Raw genomic sequence first — 22,860 nt, forward strand, 5'->3', positions numbered from 1 at the left:
AGCCCAATCATGGAGCCTCCACCTCACCCCCTGATACATGAGGAAATCAATAGAGAGAAGATCCTAGAACTCACCAACAAGATGATTGAGCTGCTGACTGGAGAGGTGACACTGCTGGGAATGCTGGGACATTATACAGGAACGCTATGAAGGGATCTGGGTGATGACTGTATCATTGTGTTGTCAGATTCCTATAAGGTGTCAGGATGTCACCGTCTATTTCTCCATGGAGGAGTGGGAGTATTTAGAAGGACACAAAGATCTGTACACGGACGTCATGATGGGGGATCACCGGCCCCTCACATTACCAGGTAGTAGACATGATTAAATGCACACGTCCTCTCATTATCTGTATGTAAGGGATGAGTTCAGTCACTGGATGTGTTTCCTACTGTTGGAAATTGGCCACAACACAAAACTTCTTGAAGCAACTTCTTCTTCAGAAGATTCTTTTGTTTAAGGCCTCATGCACACGACCGCGCTGTTTTTTGCGGTCCGCAAACCACGGATCCACATTTTAAAAAAAAGGAAGCCGCCCGTGTGCCTTCCCTAATTTGCGGAGCGGAACGGGCAGCCCATTGTAGAAATGCCTATTCTTGTCCGCAAAACGGACAAGAATAGGACATACTATATGTTTTTTTGCGGGGCCTCGGAACAGAGCAACGGATGCGGACAGCACACGGAGTGCTGTCCGCATCTTTTGCGGCCCCATTGAAGTGAATGGGTCCGCACCCGAGCCGCAAAAGCTGCGGCTCGGATGAAGACCCGAAAATCGGTTGTGTGCATGAGGCCTAAGCCTTATTCACACATCAGTGTTTTGTCAGTGATTTCCATCAGTGATTGTGAGCCGGAACCAGGATTTGAGCCTCCACAGACATAAGGTATAGGGGAAACTCTGTACCTGTTCTGTGTTTAGAGTCTCACCTGGTTTTGGCTTAAAATCTCTGATGGAAATCTGAAGAGCAGAAAGACATCATTGAAGTCAATGTAAAATGTAGGCAGATTATGGCATAAGAGGTAAATGGAAGTGAATTACAGCCGTGGTAAAAGGCAGCGCTCTGTTATAAGTCCTGGACACCGTCCTTTATACCTCAGAGAACAAAGGAATAATTAATATTTTAATTCCAGTTTTCCGCAGTGTGTCGCTCTACGTAGACACCCTAGAGATCCTCTTCCGGCTTACTGGAGAGGTGAGAGATTCTGATGATGTCACATTACATCATCTTGTCTATGTTACTAACAGATGGACATGACTGGAGAGGTGAGGGACTCTGGAGATGTATGGAGTGATAGTTATTACTGTGTCTCTCCATAACCAGGACTACACAGTAGTGAAGAAGACCTCTAGTGAGTGCTGTCAGGTCCCTGTGTCTGAAGGATGGGGAAGAACCCTGAGCCCAATCATGGAGCCTCCACCTCACCTCCTGATGTATGAGGAAATCAATAGAGAGAAGATCCTAGAACTCACCAACAAGATGATTGAGCTGCTGACTGGAGAGGTGACACTGCTGGGAATGCTGGGACATTATACAGGAACGCTATGAAGGGATCTGGGTGATGACTGTATCATTGTGTTGTCAGGTTCCTATAAGGTGTCAGGATGTCACCGTCTATTTCTCCATGGAAGAGTGGGAGTATTTAGAAGGACACAAAGATCTGTTCAAGGACGTCATGATGGAGGATCACCGGCCCCTCACATCACCAGGTAATAGACATGACTAAATACAGGTCATTCTAAAAAAATTAGCATATTGTGATAAAGTTAATTATTTTCTGTAATGTACTGATAAACATTAGACTTTCATATATTTTAGATTCATTACACACAACTGAAGTAGTTCAAGCCTTTTATTGTTTTAATATTGATGATTTTGGCATACAGCTCATGAAAACCCAAATTTCTAAAATATATGAAAGTCTAATGTTTATCAGTACATTACCAAAAATAATGAACTTTATCACAATATGCTAATTTTTTTAGAAGGACCTGTACACACGTCCTCTCAATATTTGTATGTAAGGAATGAATTCAGTCACTGTATGTGTTTCCTACTGTTCGAAATTGGCCACAACAACACAAAACTTCTTGAATCAACTTCTTCAGAAGATTCTTTAGTTTAAGCCTCATTCACACATCAGTGTTTTGTCAGTGATTTCCATCAGTGATTGTGAGCCAAAACCAGGATTTGAGCCTCCACAGACATAAGATATAGAGGAAACTCTGTACCTGTTCTGTGTTTAGTGTCTCACCTGGTTTTGGCTCAAAATCTCTGATTGAAATCTTAAGAGCAGCAAGACACCATTGAAATCAATGTAAAATGTAGGCAGATTATGGCACAAGAGGCAAATGGAAGTAAATTACAGTAAAAGGCAGCACTGTGTTCTAAGTCCTGGACACCGTCCTTTATACCTCAGAGAACAAAGGAATAATTCATATTGTAATTCCAGTTTTCCGCAGTGTGTTGCTGTACGTAGACTTCAGTGTTTTACACACAGATTCCATCATTATCATACGTAACCATAGATCTACACAAGTTACACCGACAACAACTGCTAATTGGATAAAAGTTCCTTATCACGATCTCTTGTTACATAAATACTTCCAATAATCCTCTCCAATTCAAGTACCAATCTCCATTGTTCTTTCCAAAGAGCCCCATGGTCCATAAAGCCAAGAACGGCTCTTTTCATTTATCACCGGTCCAACACCAAGGATCGATCCTGATCATAAACATGTAAATAGTTAGTTTTAATAGACAAATACATTTATCTTGGCCAAGGCTTCCTCTTCTAGTGCAAATATTATCTACTTTCTAATGGTCACCATTCCATCATAACATCTTTACTCGATTACTTAACCACCTCCCGACCATGTAACGCACGGATGCGTCCGGGAGGCGGTTGATTTATTCCTCCTGGACACATCCGTGCATCATCTCGCGAGACGCGAGATTTCGGACTGAGCCGGCCCGCGCATGCGCATCGCGGGCCGGCAAATGAACAAGAACAATTTCGTCACCAGCCTGCCAGCCAATGATCGTGGCTGGCGGGCTGGCGATTTTTTAAAATGTCGAATCAGAAGCCATATAACACATCATATTAGTAAATATGATGTTTTAAATGGCTTCCCTGCTCCTCTGCTGGTCCTTTTGGTCGGTTGGTTCCAGCAGAGGAGCAGGCTTCACAGTGAGTACATCAAACAGCACACTTTAGCCCCAGATCACCCCCCTGCACCCCAATTAACCCCTTGATCACCCCTCCTTGCCCCTGTCAATCACTAGTGAAAGGGAAAAAAGTGATCAGTGTAAACTGTCACTTTTTTTTTTTTCACTGGTATTGACTGTTAGGTTTTAGGGATAGTTTAGGCCCCTTGGTTAGCGATCGGTTAGCGCCCACCGCACCGCAGTCACTTATTCGCTGATTAGCGTATCGCTAATCAGCATTTGTACTTTTATAGTATCTGTAAGTGATCAGAACTGATCAGTCAGATCTATAATGGTATTAGTGTCACCTTAGTTCGCCCTCCACCCAAAATGCAGTGTTTGCCCGATCAGGCCTAATCGGTCGCCCACACGTGCGTTCACCCACGCCCGCCCCACAAGCGCTGCGGCGATAGAAAAATCAGTTTTGATATTTTTTATCAACCGCAGTGGCCTTCGGTACTTCGCTAGCCTCCCATTTGTAAGACAGGCTTGCTTTTTTTCTTGGGTAGTCTCAGGGAATACCCCTAAATTTAGTTGCCCAAATGTCAAACGGGGTATTCTTCTGAAGAGGCCTACAGGCTTCTGACCCAGTCGGATGAGGAATGGGAACCCTCATCTGATGAATCTAGCGGGTCAGAATATGAACCTGTACAAAGCAGTGGCAGTCTGACTCAAAGTTCGGACGAGGAGGTTGAGGTCCCTGATAGCACCAGGCGTACCCGGCCCCGTGTTGCTAGACCACAGGTTGCGCAGGATCCGCTTCAAGGGCAGCAGAGTGGGGCTGGTGCTGTCGGATTACGTGGTGAGGCATACACCAGCAGCGCAGCCCATCCTGGACCTAGTACCAGCACTGCCGTACAACATGGTGAAGTGGCGAGCACCAGAAGGGCAGTTGAAGCTGGTACGGTGGCACGTACATTAGTTACCCCGTCGCAGCCACCGCAAAGACGGTCCCGTAGACCCCCTAGAATCCCTGAGGTGCTGGCAAACCCTGATTGGCAGTCCCCAACTTCAGCCACACCTGTTCGGGTTGAGACAGCTCAGATCGGTTCGGCCCTGGGATTTTTTGAGCTGTTCTTGACTGCGGAGCTCTTGGACTTAGTTGTGGCAGAAACAAATCGGTATGCCACACAATTTATAACCGACAACCCGGGAAGCTTTTATGCCCAGCCTTTCCGGTGGAAACCAGTCCAAGTTTCCGAAATTAAAATTTTTCTGGGCCTTCTCCTCAACATGGGTCTAACGGTGGTATCGCCGTACTCAGGAGAAGTTGGGGAATGTGTTTTGGGGTGTCATTTTACATATACCCATGCTGGGTGAGAGAAATATCTTGGCAAAAGACAACATTTCCCATTTTTTTTAATACAGAGTTGGCATTTGACCAAGATATTTCTCTCACCCAGCATGGGTATATGTAAAATGACACCCCAAAACACCCCCAACTTCTCCTGAGTACGGCGATACCAGATGTGTGACACTTTTTTGCAGCCTAGGTGGGCAAATGGGCCCACATTCCAAAGAGCACCTTTCGGATTTCAGCGGTCATTTTTTACAGATTTTGATTGCAAACTACTTCTCACGCATATGGGCCCCTAAAATGCCAGGGCAGTATAACTACCCCACAAGTGACCACATTTTGGAAAGAAGACACCCCAAGGTATTCCGTGAGGGGCATGGCGAGTTCCTAGAATTTGTTATTTTTTGTCGCAAGTTAGTGGAAGATGAGACTTTGTAAGGAAAAAAAAAATAATCATCATTTTCCGCTAACTTGTGACAAAAAATACAAAATTCTAGGAACTCGCCATGCCCCTCACAGAATACCTTGGGGTGTCTTCTTTCCAAAATGGGGTCACTTGTGGGGTAGTTATACTGCCCTGGCATTTTAGGGGCCCTAATGCGTGAGAAGTAGTTTGCAATCAAAATGTGTAAAAAATGGCCTGTGAAATCCGAAAGGTGCTCTTTGGAATGTGTGCCCCTTTGCCCACCTTGGCTGCAAAAAAGTGTCACATATGTGGTATCGCCGTACTCAGGAGAAGTTGGGAAATGTGTTTTGGGGTGTCATTTTACATATACCCATGCTGGGTGAGAGAAATATCTTGTTCAAATGCCAACTTTGTATAAAAAAATGGGAAATGTTGTCTTTTGCCAAGATATTTCTCTCACCCAGCATGGGTATATGTAAAATGACACCCCAAAACACATTCCCCAACTTCTCCTGAGTACGGCGATACCAGATGTGTGACACTTTATTGCAGTCTAGGTGGGCAAAGGGGCACACATTCCAAAGAGCACCTTTTGGATTTCACCGGTCATTTTTTACAGATTTTGATTGCAAACTACTTCTCACGCATCTGGGCCCCTAAAATGCCAGGGCAGTATAACTACCCCACAAGTGACTCCATTTTGGAAAGAAGACACCCCAAGGTATTCCGTGAGCGGCATGGCGAATTCCTAGAATTTGTTCTTTTTTGTCGCAAGTTAGTGGAATATGAGACTTTGTAAGAAAAAAATAAAAATAATCATTTTCCGCTAACTTGTGACAAAAAAATTAAAAGTTCTATGAACTCACTATGCCCATCAGCGAACCTCAGGAAACATGACAGGTGCTCAGAAAGTCAGAGCTGCTTCAAAAAGTGGAAATTCACATTTTTGTACCATAGTTTGTAAACGCTATAACTTTTACCCAAACAATTTTTTTTTTTACCCCAAATTTTTTTTTTATCAAAGACATGTAGAACAATAAATTTTGCGAAAAATTTATATATGGATGCCTTTTTTTGGGAAAAATTTTACAACTGAAAGTGAAAAATGTCATTTTTTTGCAAAAAAATCGTTAAATTTCGATTAATAACAAAAAAAGTAAAAATGTCAGCAGCAATGAAATACCACCAAATGAAAGCTCTATTAGTGAGAAGAAAAGGAGGCAAAATTCATTTGGGTCATAAGTTGCATGACCGAGCAATAAACGGTGAAAGTAGTGTAGTGCAGAAGTGTAAAAAGTGGCCTGGTCATTAAGGGGGTTTCAGCTAGTGGGGCTGAGGTGGTTAAAGGCCTCTATTTTCTCAGCAAAAGTAGTTAGTACTAAAAGTACTCAGTATTCACTTCAAAATGGTGATTACCGTAACCCTTTAGCTAAGCTCCTTTTTGAGGTGTAAACACAAGAGGGTCCTTTACTGTTATGAAATGAGCCTAAATTAGACGTATTTCAGGTGCAGATGTCGGTGCAATGGTGGGCGACAGCTCTACAATTGTCGTTGTGCAGTGGGCAGGGAAGGGAACGGGCCGGCAGGTCTGTCTCATTTACCATTTTCTACAAATGTATCGGGTGTAGAAAAGGGTCTACATGTAAGATAACTTGGAAGCTGTCTTACATATAGAACTGGTGCTGGAAACCCTGAAGTTGTGGAGAGGCCTGCGCCTCTTAATAACTTTTGCGGAACCACCGCCAGCTTAGGGCTTTAAGAGCTGTGCCTAAAACACAGGTCTTAATAAATGTGCCCCAAGATGTATACCTAAGACAACATGGCTGACCATTCGATCTAATCCTGATTCTGCAACACCTACAGTTAAGAAAGAGAGAAGAACCCCCGAGAGATGTCCCAGTCCTCTTCTTCCACAGGATAATTCAGAAGAACATCACAATGTCCCACTAGAGGATCAGGTAGATGGATATAAAGATATCATGATGGAGAATCACCGGCCTCTCATATCACCAGGTAATAGACATGACTAAATACACACGTCCTCTCATTATCTGTATGTAAGGAATGAATTCAGTCACTGGATGTGTTTCCTACAGTTAAGGAAGAGATAACAACACCGGAGAGATGTCCTCTTCTTCTACAGGATGGGTCAGAAGAATGTCACAATGTCCCACAGGATGATCAGGTAGATGGAGATAAGGTCCCATGAAATGTCCCCTATGATCTGTAGAAGGCTATGAAGATCTTGTGTTCAGTCTTGTTTTATCCACCAGTATTATATCATTTATCCTTGTATAATGAGAAAGATGGAGATGGCAGGATTACAGCTGACCATAGACGTTACATGTTGTCTGGTTCTTCTCACTATTTTCTGCCTGTATAGACTTTTAAGATGGCCTCCTCTGTCAACTGCTGCAGATCTTTTGTGGTCGCACAAGAGTGGCACAACAATTTTCTGAGAGGTCTTAGGCCGGGACCATGCAATACTACAAATGGTCAACCAAAGTTGTGTTTGGATTGTCAGATTGAACTTGAACATCAGGAGATAAATGCATAATTATCTTCAAAGGTTTTTGTAGTCTAGGGTGTAGTCTCCTGGTGTCTCCTTACGGTCAGAATGGCAGTACCAAGATCATACCACGGACTCTATTCTAGCACATGTAGATGCAAGTCATCCTCCTTACTTGCATATAGTATCATATAATATTCAGGGGTGTAGCTAAAGGCTCATGTGTCCTGGTGCAAGAGTTCAGCTTGGACCCCCTTCCCTCAGTGCTTTGTGGCCAGGGGCAGGGAAGCACCTAGCCTTCGTGCAGCCTGAGACGAAAATTGAAACTGCATCCCCTGCCCCAAGCCAAATTCTTGACCTTACCCCTTCCCTCCAGCCAGATATGTAACTTAACCTGTATGAACTTTGTATAGTACCGGTGTCTTATGTGGCACAAGGGTCTTTGGGCCCCCTCAGGCTCCTAGGCCCAGTAGCGACTGTACCCCTTACAGCAGGGGTGGGGAACCTTTTTGCTGCCGAGGGCCATTTGGATATATGTAACATTGTTCAGGGGCAAAACTAAATTCTCAACTTAAACATTTGAAGGCTATATTTGGTCAAACATATAACTGACTTAGGGGTAAGTTACAGAAAATGTAGAGCTCTGTATATTTGCAGCACAAAATGGCGCCTGTGCAATATATTACAAATAGTACCGGTGCCATTTTGACCACAGCAGTGTCATTTTTAAGTTCAGAATGTTATATATTTAGTTCTTTATTTGGCATTAATGGCCACCAAGCTAAACCCAGAGGGGTCCAGAGAGGGGTTCACCCAGCTTTCACTCTCCCTGCCACTGTCCCTGGCTCTTTCTTCACAAATGTCCCTGCCTTTATCGCTTTCTCAGCCTCAGATCTGTCCCCACCACCATCAACTTCAAATCACCCTCCTATCAGACCCCCCAGCCTACATCAGCCTCAGATCAGACCCTCTTCAGACCCCCAGCCTCATATCAGACCTCCCAGTCTCAGATCAGACCCTAATCAGACCTCAGATCAGACATTTAAAATAAATAAAATAATACAATTGCCTCTCCAGCTCCGGAAGGCGCTGCCACTGGGAAGATTCACTTACCCTCCCTGGTCTTCTTCCCGCCACGCTGTACTGTGACCTGGTCATAGTGCGCATCTACATGCCCTACGATCTGACACTGTACATGTCAGGACTAGAGTTGAGCGAACACCTGGATGTTCGGGTTCGAGAAGTTCGGCCGAACATCCCGGAAATGTTCGGGTTCGGGATCCGAACCCGATCCGAACTTCGTCCCGAACCCGAACCCCATTGAAGTCAATGGGGACCCGAACTTTTCGGCACTAAAACGGCTGTAAAACAGCCCAGGAAAGGGCTAGAGGGCTGCAAAAGGCAGCAACATGTAGGTAAATCCCCTGCAAACAAATGTGGATAGGGAAATTAATTAAAATAAAAATTAAATAAATAAAAATTAACCAAAATCAATTGGAGAGAGGTTCCATAGCAGAGAATCTGGCTTCCCGTCACCCACCACTGGAACAGTCCATTCTCAGATATTTAGGCCCCGGCACCCAGGCAGAGGAGAGAGGTCCCGTAACAGACAATCTGGCTTCATGTCAGCAGAGAATCAGTCTTCATGTCATAGCAGAGAATCAGGCTTCACGTCACCCACCACTGTAAGAGTCCATTTTCATAAATTTAGGCCCAGCACCCAGGCAGAGGAGAGAGGTCCCGTAACAGACAATCTGGCTTCATGTCAGCAGAGAATCAGTCTTCATATCATAGCAGAGAATCTGGCTTCCCGTTACCCACCACTGGAACAGTCCATTCTCAGATATTTAGGCCCCGGCACCCAGGCAGAGGAGAGAGGTCCCGTAACAGACAATCTGGCTTCATGTCAGCAGAGAATCAGTCTTCATATCATAGCAGAGAATCAGGCTTCACGTCAGCCACCACTGCAACAGTCCATTGTCATAAATTCAGGCCCAGCACCCAGGCAGAGGAGAGAGGTCCCGTAACAGACAATCTGGCTTCATGTCAGCAGAGAATCAGTCTGCATGTCATAGCAGAGAATGAGGCTTCACGTCACCCACCACTGCAACAGTCCATTTTCATAAATTTAGGCCCAGCACCCAGGCAGAGGAGAGAGGTCCCGTAACAGAGGATCTGGCTTCATGTCACCAGAGAATCAGTCTGCATGTCATAGCAGAGAATCAGGCTTCACGTCACCCACCACTGCAACAGTCCATTTTCATAAATTTAGGCCCAGCACCCAGGCAGAGGAGAGAGGTCCCGTAACAGAGGATCTGGCTTCATGTCACCAGAGAATCAGTCTGCATGTCATAGCAGAGAATCAGGCTTCACGTCAGCCACCACTGCAACAATCCATTGGCATATATTTAGGCCTAGCACACAGGCAGAGGAGAGAGGTCCCGTAACAGACAATCTGGCTTCATGTCAGCAGAGAATCAGTCTTCATATCATAGCAGAGAATCAGGCTTCACGTCAGCCACCAATGCAACAGTCCATTGTCAGATATTTAGGCCCAGCACCCAGGCAGAGGAGAGAGGTCCCGTAACAGAGGATCTGGCTTCATGTCAGCAGAGAATCAGTCTTCATGTCATAGCAGAGAATCAGGCTTCACGTCACCCACCACTGCAACAGTCCATTTTCATAAATTTAGGCCCAGCACCCAGGCAGAGGAGAGAGGTCCCGTAACAGAGGATCTGGCTTCATGTCACCCGAGAATCAGTCTGCATGTCATAGCAGAGAATCAGGCTTCACGTCAGCCACCACTGCAACAATCCATTGGCATATATTTAGGCCTAGCACACAGGCAGAGGAGAGAGGTCCCGTAACAGACAATCTGGCTTCATGTCAGCAGAGAATCAGTCTTCATATCATAGCAGAGAATCAGGCTTCACGTCAGCCACCAATGCAACAGTCCATTGTCAGATATTTAGGCCCAGCACCCAGGCAGAGGAGAGAGGTCCCGTAACAGACAATCTGGCTTCATGTCAGCAGAGAATCAGTCTGCATGTCATAGCAGAGAATGAGGCTTCACGTCACCCACCACTGCAACAGTCCATTTTCATAAATTTAGGCCCAGCACCCAGGCAGAGGAGAGAGGTCCCGTAACAGAGGATCTGGCTTCATGTCAGCAGAGAATCAGTCTGCATGTCATAGCAGAGAATCAGGCTTCACGTCAGCCACCACTGCAACAGTCCATTGTCATAAATTCAGGCCCAGCACCCAGGCAGAGGAGAGAGGTCCCGTAACAGACAATCTGGCTTCATGTCACCAGAGAATCAGTCTGCATGTCATAGCAGAGAATGAGGCTTCACGTCAGCCACCACTGCAACAATCCATTGGCATATATTTAGGCCTAGCACACAGGCAGAGGAGAGGTTCATTCAACTTTGGGTAGCCTTGCAATATAATGGTAAAATGAAAATAAAAATAGGATTGAATGAGGAAGTGCCCTGGAGTCCAATAATATATGGTTATGGGGAGGTAGTTAATGTCTAATCTGGACAAGGGACGGACAGGTCCTGTGGGATCCATGCCTGGTTCATTTTTATGAACGTCAGCTTGTCCACATTGGCTGTAGACAGGCGGCTGCGTTTGTCTGTAATGACGCCCCCTGCCGTGCTGAATACACGTTCAGACAAAACGCTGGCTGCCGGGCAGGCCAGCACCTCCAAGGCATAAAAGGCTAGCTCTGGCCACGTGGACAATTTAGAGACCCAGAAGTTGAATGGGGCCGAACCATCAGTCAGTACGTGGAGGGGTGTGCACACGTACTGTTCCACCATGTTAGTGAAATGTTGCCTCCTGCTAACACGTTGCGTATCAGGTGGTGGTGCAGTTAGCTGTGGCGTGTTGACAAAAGTTTTCCACATCTCTGCCATGCTAACCCTGCCCTCAGAGGAGCTGGCCGTGACACAGCTGCCTTGGCGACCTCTTGCTCCTCCTCTGCCTTGGCCTTGGGCTTCCACTTGTTCCCCTGTGACATTTGGGAATGCTCTCAGTAGCGCGTCTACCAACGTGCGCTTGTACTCGCGCATCTTCCTATCACGCTCCAGTGCAGGAAGTAAGGTGGGCACATTGTCTTTGTAGCGTGGATCCAGCAGGGTGGCAACCCAGTAGTCCGCACAGGTTAAAATGTGGGCAACTCTGCTGTCGTTGCGCAGGCACTGCAGCATGTAGTCGCTCATGTGTGCCAGGCTGCCCAGGGGTAAGGACAAGCTGTCCTCTGTGGGAGGCGTATCGTCATCGTCCTGCCTTTCCCCCCAGCCACGCACCAGTGATGGACCCGAGCTGCGTTGGGTGCCACCCCGCTGTGACCATGCTTCATCCTCATCCTCCTCCACCTCCTCCTCATCCTCGTCCTCCTCGTCCTCCAGTAGTGGGCCCTGGCTGGCCACATTTGTACCTGGCCTCTGCTGTTGCCAAAAACCTCCCTCTGAGTCACTTCGAAGAGACTGGCCTGAAAGTGCTAAAAATGACCCCTCTTCCTCCTCCTCCTCCTCCTCCTCCTGGGCCACCTCCTCTTCCATCATCGCCCTAAGTGTTTTCTCAAGGAGACATAGAAGTGGTATTGTAACGCTGATAACGGTGTCATCGCCACTGGCCATGTTGGTGGAGTACTCGAAACAGCGCAACAGGGCACACAGGTCTCGCATGGAGGCCCAGTCATTGGTGGTGAAGTGGTGCTGTTCTGTAGTGCGACTGACCCGTGCGTGCTGCAGCTGAAACTCCACTATGGCCTGCTGCTGCTCGCACAGTCTGTCCAGCATGTGCAAGGTGGAGTTCCACCTGGTGGGCACGTCGCATATGAGGCGGTGAGCGGGAAGGCCGAAGTTACGCTGTAGCGCAGACAGGCGAGCAGCGGCAGGATGTGAACGCCGGAAGCGCGAACAGACGGCCCGCACTTTATGCAGCAGCTCTGACATGTCGGGGTAGTTGTGAATGAACTTCTGCACCACCAAATTCAGCACATGCGCCAAGCAAGGGATGTGCGTCAAATTGGCTAGTCCCAGAGCTGCAACGAGATTTCGCCCATTATCACACACCACCAGGCCGGGCTTGAGGCTCACCGGCAGCAACCACTCGTCGGTCTGTTGTTCAATACCCCGCCACAACTCCTGTGCGGTGTGGGGCCTGTCCCCCAAACATATGAGTTTCAGAATGGCCTGCTGACGTTTACCCCGGGCTGTGCTGAAGTTGGTGGTGAAGGTGTGTGGCTGACTGGATGAGCAGGTGGAAGAAGAGGAGGAGGAAGCCGAGAAGGAGGAGGTGGCAACAGGAGGCAAAGAATGTTGCCCTGCGATCCTTGGCGGCGGAAGGACGTGCGCCAAACAGCTCTCCGCCTGGGGCCCAGCTGCCACTACATTTACCCAGTGTGCAGTTAGGGAGATATAGCGTCCCTGGCCGTGCTTACTGGTCCACGTATCTGTGGTTAGGTGGACCTTGCTACAGATGGCGTTGCGCAGTGCACACTTGATTTTATCGGATACTTGGTTGTGCAGGGAAGGCACGGCTCTCTTGGAGAAGTAGTGCCGGCTGGGAACAACATACTGTGGGACAGCAAGCGACATGAGCTGTTTGAAGCTGTCTGTGTCCACCAGCCTAAATGACAGCATTTCATAGGCCAGTAGTTTAGAAATGCTGGCATTCAGGGCCAGGGATCGAGGGTGGCTAGGTGGGAATTTACGCTTTCTATCAAATGTTTGTGAGATGGAGAGCTGAACGCTGGCGTGTGACATGGTTGAGACGCTTGGTGACGGAGGTGGTGGTGGTGGTGTTGGTGGTACATCCCCTGTTTGCTGGGCGGCAGGTGCCAACGTTCCTCCAGAGGCGGAGGAAGAGGCCGAGGCGGCAGCAGCAGAATAGGCCGAGGCGGCAGCAGCAGAAGAGGTAGCAGGGGGAGCCTGAGTGACTTCCTTGGTTTTAAGGTGTTTACTCCACTGCAGTTCATGCTTTGCATGCAGGTGCCTGGTCATGCAGGTTGTGCTCAGGTTCAGAACGTTAATGCCTCGCTTCAGGCTCTGATGGCACAGCGTGCAAACCACTCGGGTCTTGTCGTCAGCACATTGTTTGAAGAAGTGCCATGCCAGGGAACTCCTTGAAGCTGCCTTTGGGGTGCTCGGTCCCAGATGGCGGCGGTCAGTAGCAGGCGGAGTCTCTTGGCGGCGGGTGTTCTGCTTTTGCCCACTGCTCCCTCTTTTGCTACGCTGTTGGCTCGGTCTCACCACTGCCTCTTCCTCCGAACTGTGAAAGTCAGTGGCACGACCTTCATTCCATGTGGGGTCTAGGACCTCATCGTCCCCTGCATCGTCTTCCACCCAGTCTTGATCCCTGACCTCCTGTTCAGTCTGCACACTGCAGAAAGACGCAGCAGTTGGCACCTGTGTTTCGTCATCATCAGAGACATGCTGAGGTGGTATTCCCATGTCCTCATCATCAGGAAACATAAGTGGTTGTGCGTCAGTGCATTCTATGTCTTTCACCGCTGGGGAAGGGCTAGGTGGATGCCCTTGGGAAACCCTGCCAGCGGAGTCTTCAAACAGCATAAGAGACTGCTGCATAACTTGAGGCTGAGACAGTTTCCCTGGTATGCATGGGGGTGATGTGACAGACTGATGGGGTTGGTTTTCAGGCGCCATCTGTGCGCTTTCTGCAGAAGACTGGGTGGGAGATAATGTGAACGTGCTGGATCCACTGTCGGCCACCCAATTGACTAATGCCTGTACCTGCTCAGGCCTTACCATCCTTAGAACGGCATTGGGCCCCACCATATATCGCTGTAAATTCTGGCGGCTACTGGGACCTGAGGTAGTTGGTACACTAGGACGTGTGGATGTGGCAGAACGGCCACGTCCTCTCCCAGCACCAGAGGGTCCACTAACACCACCACGACCATGTCCACGTCCGCGTCCCTTACTAGATGTTTTTCTCATTGTTATGGTTCACCACAACAACAAATATATTATTTGGCCCAATGTATTGTATTCAAATTCAGCGGGATATAAATTTGAGGCCTAGTATTTAGGCGCTGGGTGACCGGTATGGATTTAGTGACAGAATTAGACTTGGAAATGCACAGAAGCGTGTGTGTGAAGTTATTCTGAATGACCCTATGTGCACCTTGAATATTATATACCCTTTTTGGGATAGATTTCAAATAGCTCTGATATAGCAGGAACCACTAAATTATGAAATTGCTAAATTGGGAATTGTATTTCAACCCAGAACAAAAAATGTGCTTTGACGGACACTAAATATCTTGCCCAGCAACAACAGTACAGCGGTAACGAGAGATTTAGCAGGATATAAATTTGAGGCCTAGTATTTAGGCGCTGGGTGACAGGTATGGGTTTAGTGACAGAATTAGACTTGGAAATACACAGTAGCGGGTGTGTGTGAAGTTATTCTGAATGACCCTATGTGCACCTTGAATATTATATACCCTTTTTGGGATAGATTTCAAATAGCTCTGATATAGCAGGAACCACTAAATTATGAAATTGCTAAATTGGGAATTGTATTTCAACCCAGAACAAAAAATGTGCTTTGACGGACACTAAATAACTTTCCCAGCTACAACAGGACAGCGGTAACGAGAGATTTAGCAGGATATAAATTTGAGGCCTAGTATTTAGGCGCTGGGTGACAGGTATGGGTTTAGTGACAGAATTAGACTTGGAAATACACAGTAGCGGGTGTGTGTGAAGTTATTCTGAATGACCCAATGTGCACCTTGAATATTATATACCCTTTTAGGGATAGATTTCAAATAGCTCTGATATAGCAGAAACCACTAAATTATGAAATTGCTAAATTGGGAATTGTACTTCAACCCAGAACAAAAAATGTGCTTTGACGGACACTAAATAACTTTCCCAGCTACAACAGGACAGCGGTAACGAGAGATTTAGCGGGATATAAATTTGAGGCCTAGTATTTAGGCGCTGGGTGACAGGTATGGGTTTAGTGACAGAATTAGACTTGGAAATACACAGTAGCGGGTGTGTGTGAAGTTATTCTGAATGACCCTATGTGCACCTTCAATATGATCTACCCTTTTAGGGATAGATTTCAAATAGCTCTGATATAGCAGAAACCACTAAATTATGAAATTGCTAAATTGGGAATTGTATTTCAACCCAGAACAAAAAATGTGCTTTGACGGACACTAAATAACTTTCCCAGCTACAACAGGACAGCGGTAACGAGAGATTTAGCAGGATATAAATTTGAGGCCTAGTATTTAGGCGCTGGGTGACAGGTATGGGTTTAGTGACAGAATTAGACTTGGAAATACACAGTAGCGGGTGTGTGTGAAGTTATTCTGAATGACCCAATGTGCACCTTGAATATTATATACCCTTTTAGGGATAGATTTCAAATAGCTCTGATATAGCAGAAACCACTAAATTATGAAATTGCTAAATTGGGAATTGTATTTCAACCCAGAACAAAAAATGTGCTTTGACGGACACTAAATAACTTTCCCAGCTACAACAGGACAGCGGTAACGAGAGATTTAGCAGGATATAAATTTGAGGCCTAGTATTTAGGCGCTGGGTGACAGGTATGGGTTTAGTGACAGAATTAGACTTGGAAATACACAGTAGCGGGTGTGTGTGAAGTTATTCTGAATGACCCAATGTGCACCTTGAATATTATATACCCTTTTAGGGATAGATTTCAAATAGCTCTGATATAGCAGAAACCACTAAATTATGAAATTGCTAAATTGGGAATTGTATTTCAACCCAGAACAAAAAATGTGCTTTGACGGACACTAAATAACTTTCCCAGCTACAACAGGACAGCGGTAACGAGAGATTTAGCAGGATATAAATTTGAGGCCTAGTATTTAGGCGCTGGGTGACAGGTATGGGTTTAGTGACAGAATTAGACTTGGAAATACACAGTAGCGGGTGTGTGTGAAGTTATTCTGAATGACCCAATGTGCACCTTGAATATTATATACCCTTTTAGGGATAGATTTCAAATAGCTCTGATATAGCAGAAACCACTAAATTATGAAATTGCTAAATTGGGAATTGTACTTCAACCCAGAACAAAAAATGTGCTTTGACGGACACTAAATAACTTTCCCAGCTACAACAGGACAGCGGTAACGAGAGATTTAGCAGGATATAAATTTGAGGCCTAGTATTTAGGCGCTGGGTGACAGGTATGGGTTTAGTGACAGAATTAGACTTGGAAATACACAGTAGCGGGTGTGTGTGAAGTTATTCTGAATGACCCAATGTGCACCTTGAATATTATATACCCTTTTAGGGATAGATTTCAAATAGCTCTGATATAGCAGAAACCACTAAATTATGAAATTGCTAAATTGGGAATTGTACTTCAACCCAGAACAAAAAATGTGCTTTGACGGACACTAAATAACTTTCCCAGCTACAACAGGACAGCGGTAACGAGAGATTTAGCAGGATATAAATTTGAGGCCTAGTATTTAGGCGCTGGGTGACAGGTATGGGTTTAGTGACAGAATTAGACTTGAAAATACACAGTAGCGGGTGTGTGTGAAGTTATTCTGAATGACCCAATGTGCACCTTGAATATTATATACCCTTTTAGGGATAGATTTCAAATAGCTCTGATATAGCAGAAACCACTAAATTATGAAATTGCTAAATTGGGAATTGTACTTCAACCCAGAACAAAAAATGTGCTTTGACGGACACTAAATAACTTTCCCAGCTACAACAGGACAGCGGTAACGAGAGATTTAGCGGGATATAAATTTGAGGCCTAGTATTTAGGCGCTGGGTGACCGGTATGGATTTAGTGACAGAATTAGACTGGGATATGGCCAAAAAATAACCACACTATTGCTGGTTAAATGCACTTGGTGACGGGCGCAGCTTGCCCCTGATGTAGTATATGGCCAAAAAATGAACAGACTATTGCTGGTTAAATGCACTTGGTGTCACAGCTTGACCAACCACACTACTGAGGGTTAAATGCACTTGGTGACGGGCGCAGCTTGCCCCTGATGTAGTATATGGCCAAAAAATAAACAGACTATTGCTGGTTAAATGCACTTGGTGTGACAGCTTCACCCTGATGTAGGCTTTAGCCAGAAAACAACCACACCATTGAGGGTTAAATGCACTTGGTGACAGGCGCAGCTTGCCCCTGATTTTGTATATGGCCAAAAAATGAACAGACTATTGCTGGTTAAATGCACTTGGTGTGACAGCTTCACCCTGATGTAGGCTTTAGCCAAAAAACAACCACACCATTGAGGGTTAAATGCACTTGGTGACAGGCGCAGCTTGCCCCTGATTTTGTATATGGCCAAAAAATGAACAGACTATTGCTGGTTAAATGCACTTGGTGTGACAGCTTCACCCTGATGTAGGCTTTAGCCAAAAAACAACCACACCATTGAGGGTTAAATGCACTTGGTGACAGGCGCAGCTTGCCCCTGATTTTGTATATGGCCAAAAAATGAACAGACTATTGCTGGTTAAATGCACTTGGTGTGACAGCTTCACCCTGATGTAGGCTTTAGCCAAAAAACAACCACACCATTGAGGGTTAAATGCACTTGGTGACAGGCGCAGCTTGCCCCTGATTTTGTATATGGCCAAAAAATGAACAGACTATTGCTGGTTAAATGCACTTGGTGTGACAGCTTCACCCTGATGTAGGCTTTAGCCAAAAAACAACCACACCATTGAGGGTTAAATGCACTTGGTCGCAGCTTGTGCTGGCGCACCACAAGACACAAAATGGCCGCCGATCACCCCAGAAAAATGTGACTGACAAACGGTCTGGGCAGCCTAAAAACAGTGAGCAATTGAGGATCAGCAGCTCAATGATCCACAGCTGCAGATCGATCAGTTAATCAAGTCCTTTGGAGGAGTTAATCTGCCTAATCTCGCCCTACTGTCGCAGCCGCAACCTCTCCCTACGCTAATCAGAGCAGAGTGACGGGCGGCGCTATGTGACTCCAGCTTAAATAGAGGCTGGGTCACATGGTGCTCTGGCCAATCACAGCCATGCCAATAGTAGGCATGGCTGTGATGGCCTCTTGGGGCAAGTAGTATGACGCTTGTTGATTGGCTGCTTTGCAGCCTTTCAAAAAGCGCCAAGAAAGCGTCACAAAAGCGCCAAGAAAGCGACGAACACCGAACCCGAACCTGGACTTTTACGAAAATGTCCGGGTTCGGGTCCGTGTCACGGACACCCCAAAATTCGGTACGAACCCGAACTATACAGTTCGAGTTCGCTCATCCCTAGTCAGGACACATCGGTGGGCCGGAAGAAGACCAGGAAAGGTGAGTACAGCTAGCAATGCGCTGTTCTTACCTTCCTGTGCCTCCCGCAGGCATTTTCCCAATATGTACTGGCAGGGGGCCGGGGCCACATGAAATAGTCCCGCAGGCCAGAGGTTCCCCACCCCTGCCTTACAGCTACGCCCCTGATAATATTGAAAGTTGATTACTGGAAAAGCTATATAGGATTATTTTCAGCAGCACATATAATTCTAATTCGCCAACAATTTTCGAGCTGCTCAGATGCATCCATACATTTTGAACCTTTGATTATGGATACCTGGTCATGTGATCTCTAGTCTGACCTCCAGTCTGAGGCTTGCTGTCTCTCTTCTGTGTGGCTGACATCCTGTGACCTACAAGATTACAGCATCACTTATCAGATCCCTCTGGAGAGCTCCCTCCCCACCAGCTACTCCACCTTGTCTTCTGTATGTCCCTAAACATATCATGCTGCTGAAGATATCATCTCTACATTATCCATTACACTAGAAGAGAAAAGGTTTAGAGTCTGGACCTTGTAGAAGTGGAGAGACATTTAATTGTGCCACTTTCTTTAACCCCTTCTACCCCAGGCCAGTTTTCGCTCTTCTGCCCAGGCCATTTTTCCATTTCATCCAACATGACGGCTACGGATGAGTTTAAGAGTGCCACATGTTCTACATGGGTAAGGATTGGCTTACCAATCTCCTCCGCCGTCCTGCAGCTTATGCCAAAGCTGGGCTGGGGAGGTCAGTGTGAATTTCGTCCCTGACATCGAGGGGCCTGATTTTCACCCACTGCTGTATAGTCTTCCTTCCCTGCTGTTGTGGAAGCAGACCAGCCGGAACAGCACGCCGCACGCCGCATGGGGGCGTTGCCCAGGATACCGCTGTGATCTCGGCTAGGTCTGGAATGGGGCAGAGCTTTGCAAGGGGAGCGCGCCATCACGTGGGGAAAGCGCAGATGACGTCAGATGCCGCACTTCAACCTAAACAGTGTGGTGGCTCCCAGACACTGTCTCACCTGTCTTCAGCAGTGATGTCAGCGGCTCCCGGGACCCGTATGGACTGCGCAGACCCTCCTTCGGCAACTCCATCCGTGAGTCTCCCTGTGGGAAACCTGCATTATTCCTCTTATGTTTATTTTCTTGAGTTAGTACATGGCTGATTCTGGGTTGCTCTTCTTTTACCAGGGTGGTAAGGACATGAAAATTAAACCAAAATATAACAAGTGTGTCAATTGTTCAAAAAAATTACCTGAGGGATATAAGAAGAAACTTTGCAAAACTTACATCAATGACCTTCTGAAAGAAGAGCAACCGTCTATCCTGATGGAAGTTAGAGCCATGATTCAGGATGAAATTAGTTCCTCATTGTCCTCTCTTACTCCCCCTCAAAACGTACCGCCTACTAAAAAGCAAGGGTTATCCGTTCCATCTGTTTTCAAACACGATTTTGAGGATGACCAATTGTCTGAGGGGGAGATTGTAGAGGATGATGAAAAAAAGAACTTTTTTCCCTCTGAAGAAATGGATGAACTACTTAAAGCAGTGAGAGAGACCATGGGTATCGAAAACGTCCAAAAGACAAGATCTGTACAAGACAAAATGTTTGGGGGGATTTCGCACACAAAAAAAGCTACGGTTTTCCCCATTAATGAAAATGTAAAAGAAATGATCATTGATGAATGGGCAGATCCTTAAAGAAGACTAGGTGTTTCTAGAGAATTTAGAAAGAGGCTTCTCTTTGACCCTGCTGAATCTAAAATATTTAATGATACTCCTAAAATAGACGTTCAAGTGGAAAAATTTAAAAAAAGACTTCCCTGTCATTTGAGGACGCATCCCAGTTACGTGACCCAATGGAACGGAAAGCGGATTCCCTTCTAAGGAAATGTTGGGAGGCGTCTATGTTCGGGGTAAAAACTAATATCGCAGCCACCTCGGTGGCTAAAGCCATATTTCTGGCTTAATGAGTTAGATAATCATATAAAAAATAAAACCCATAGAGAAGAAATCCTTCAGTTTAGTCTATAATGTACAAAAAATTCTAAATGGAATCCATCTCCTCCATCGTTCCTCTAATAAAAAACGGGGCTTACAAGACGTCAGCGGATCTCAACTACTATCACGTTCCTATAAATTAAAATTCACAAAAATATCTTCGGTTTGCGTTACAAAGCCCAGATCACATGATGCATCATTTTCAGTTCTGCGCCCTTCCCTTTGGCATTTCATCCGCACCAAGGATCTTCACGAAACTGGTAGTGGAGATGTTACCCTCCCTCAGGAAAGAAGGACTAGTAATTTTTCCATACCTAGACAATTTTCTCCTACTGGGAAGTTCGGAAGCAGAAACAGTTACACAAACGCAAACCTTCCTATAGAAAATGTCCAACTTGGGTTGGCTGATAAATATAAAAAAAATCTTCCCAAATTCCATCATCCAACAAAAGATTCCTCGGGGTGATGATAGACTCAGTAGCCCAGAAGTCTTCACTACCTTTGGAAAAAATAAGACATCGTAGGGAAAATAGAGAAATTGCAAACTCAGGACAGCACCTCGATCAGGAACGCCATGAGCATCTTGGGTCTCATGACCTCCTGCATAACAGCGGTTGCCTGGAGCCAAGCCCACACCAGAACTATACAATCCTGGATATTAAACAATTGGAATAAAGATCAGTCATTCTTAGACATGATGATAAAAATCCCACTACAAATAAAACTAGATTTAAATTGGTGGAAGATGGAAACCAACCTAGCCAGAGGGGTAACCTGGCAAAAAGAACCAGGAATACAAATTGTAACAGATGCAAGTGCAACAGGATGGGGCGCAACGGTGGCCTCCTCAAGCTGGCAAGGGAAGTGGACAGAAGAAATAAAGAACGAGTCATCAAATTACAAAGAATTAAGGGTGGTCTGGGAAACTCTAAAATTAAATCAGAATTTATTAAACAAAAAACGCCTAAAAATATTCTCGGACAATACAACAGCAGTCGCTTACCTGAAGCATCAAGGAGGCACAAGGTCCCAAAAATTAAGATCCCTAATGGCAGAAATATTTTCTTGGGCAGAAAAAAAATGTTCTATCTATTGCAGCCATTCATCTGAAGGGATCAGAAAATACAGAGGCAGATTTTCTAAACAGACAGACTCTAGACGCAAGGGAATGCACCTTAAATCCAGATATATTTCAGAAATTATTAACCAGATGAGGCCAACCACAAATAGACCTATTTGCCTCAAAAAGGTCAACAGGTTTTGCTCCCTGAACCCCAGGGAAAATCCGTGGGCAGTAGACGCCTTCTCTAAAATGGAACTGTAATATTGCATATGCGTTCCCTCCATGGGCATTAATCCCCAGGGTTCTACAGAAAATCCTCATAGACTGTCACCGCCAGACATTTGAGAAGCTCTGACAGACGTTCTTCAGAACCTCCTGCTTGAGGTTCTTTTGTTTTGCTTTCGTTTTGTCATCTCGTTTCCCTCTCTCAGCTGTCATCTAGTTGCACTGATTGCATCCCTTTAAATCCCCTCCCATACTGCATCACTTTGCGGTTTATACAACTTCCTGGAGTGTGTACATGCTAGATGCTACAACTGATGCTTCTACAGATAAGTCTGTTCATTGATTTGGGTTTTCCTGTTTGCTTGATCCTAGGTGACCCTGACTCCCTCAATATTAAGTGTAGGGCGCCGGTGGTTGGGTCCCCTCACTATTATAGGGTGTTCAGGTGTCATACAGTCGAGGCACAAGGGCATGCAATTTTCTGTCATAGAGATCTTTGCATGGGCTGAGAAGACAGGGAGAGTTTCAGGGCTTAAATAGGGGTCACCCTTTTGTTCCTTAGTTTCGGATCAAGCCAGTCGGATCCTTATTTGTAACTTCTTGTTTTCTGTTACACCATCCGTGACACAGACCCAGTGACAGTAATACTAATTACTCACTTTTGGCCCAAGAGAACTTGGTTCTCCATCCTGAAAAACTTATCTCTGGAAGATCCATGGCAGATACCTTTTCAGAAGGATATTCTATCACAGGGGCCAATCCTAAATCAGAACCCAGGTCTCTTCAAACTATCGGCCTGGATCCTGAAAGTGAAATCCTAAGGAGTAAGGGTCTTTC

At 45.9% G+C, this 22,860-nt stretch overlaps 1 protein-coding gene and 1 long non-coding RNA gene across 2 annotated transcripts in view; both read left to right on the top strand.

The window, feature by feature from the left end:
* The window catches only part of LOC122940401 (zinc finger protein 585A-like), a 245,560-nt gene that overhangs the window by 198,654 nt on the left and 24,046 nt on the right, over window positions 1-22,860 (top strand). The window lies entirely within an intron of this gene.
* LOC122940456 lies at window positions 56-7,037 on the top strand. The gene is made up of 3 exons (XR_006390279.1): window positions 56-105; window positions 188-311; window positions 7,003-7,037. It is a non-coding gene; the product is annotated as an uncharacterized LOC122940456 (long non-coding RNA).

Source organism: Bufo gargarizans, chromosome 6 (assembly GCF_014858855.1).
Source record: "Bufo gargarizans isolate SCDJY-AF-19 chromosome 6, ASM1485885v1, whole genome shotgun sequence".
NCBI classification, from domain to species: Eukaryota; Metazoa; Chordata; class Amphibia; order Anura; family Bufonidae; genus Bufo; species Bufo gargarizans.